The sequence below is a fragment of the Mastomys coucha genome, unplaced genomic scaffold (genome assembly GCF_008632895.1).
Source record: "Mastomys coucha isolate ucsf_1 unplaced genomic scaffold, UCSF_Mcou_1 pScaffold4, whole genome shotgun sequence".
NCBI classification, from domain to species: Eukaryota; Metazoa; Chordata; class Mammalia; order Rodentia; family Muridae; genus Mastomys; species Mastomys coucha.
Genome location: NW_022196910.1, coordinates 4,274,258 through 4,275,421, shown reverse-complemented (window position 1 = coordinate 4,275,421; position 1,164 = coordinate 4,274,258). Strand labels below are relative to the sequence as shown.

Sequence of the window (1,164 nt, the reverse complement as noted above, 5' to 3'; positions counted from 1 at the left end):
TCAATGTACAAAGAATTACTCTGATTGATATTAAATTGTATTGACAACAAAATAGACTAAAAAGCAATCGCTACTCTATGTTGGGGTGGAGGTGGAGAAAGAATGAGTCCTTGAAGCAGGAGGAGGCAGTGAGGAGGCTCTGGCCAGGGACGCCCGGCCGTGGTCCTGCGGCTCACTCCCGCTGCACCATCTTAACTTTCGGTGGCCGCAGGAAGGTCCGATTCTTCTTCTCCTTCTTCCCCTTTGTATTTGCCTGGAAATTTCGTCAACTGTCCACTCGACTATCCCGACTTTCCTCAAAGTTTTTCTGCCACTCTCTTTCTCGCCTGGCTTTTTCCTGGGCTTCAATCTCCTCTTCTCTCTGTCGCTTCCTCTCATGCATTTCTTTGGCTTCTCTCTCTTTCCTTTTAATCTCCAGCTCAGCAAACAGCTTCATGGTCTGTTTGTAGACTGCCTGTTTGAACAGTTCGGGGTCATCTTCCTCTACAGTCGTAGGCTTTCCTTCCTTCTTTAGTTGTTTTTTTCACTCTTTAACAGTGTGTTCCACGTATTCTTTTCCTGCCTGAATTACATCCAGGGCCCTCTTCTTTTGTTCCTGATCCAGTAGCAACTTGTAAGCTTTGTCCACAGCTTCAAAAGCCTTCTGTGCTCTGTCAGCATCGTCCTGGTTTTTGTCAGGATGCACCAAGATGGACAACTGACGGAACCGCTTTTTTATTTCTTCATCTGTCACTTCAGGATCTATCTGAAGAACCTCAAATGGGTTCAGATTAAAGTAAGAGGAACCAGGACGAGTCAATCTTTCGATCTGATTTTTGGATGTTAGAACTGAATCTCTCTTCTCTATTTGTTTCACCTCACTGTAGAAGGTCATAAATGCCTCCTCTGTGCTGCCTCCGCCGCCTGAAGCACCACTCTCTCCCGAAGCCGCCATTTTCCCGGTTAGCCACCACGTGACCAGGACTCAGGAGTTTTGACTTCACAGATCCTACACCTTGTCCGGAATGTGCCAGGCTATGAGAAGCCGTGGGACCCCTCTCCAGGTTTGGGCGAGCTCAGTCTGAGGTCCCCTTTTACAGGGAAGAGTGTCTGGGAAGGGGAGTTTTATTGGCTAAGTTCTTCAGGCCTTTAGGTCCCTTGTTAAAATGGAGATCTGTCTTGAGG

General features: G+C 47.4%; 1 pseudogene; it reads right to left on the bottom strand.

Annotated features, from left to right (window-relative positions):
* Nucleotides 1–157: 157 nt before the first annotated feature.
* Nucleotides 158–949, bottom strand: LOC116076030 (annotated as a pseudogene).
* Between the last annotated feature and the right edge of the window lie 215 nt (nucleotides 950–1,164).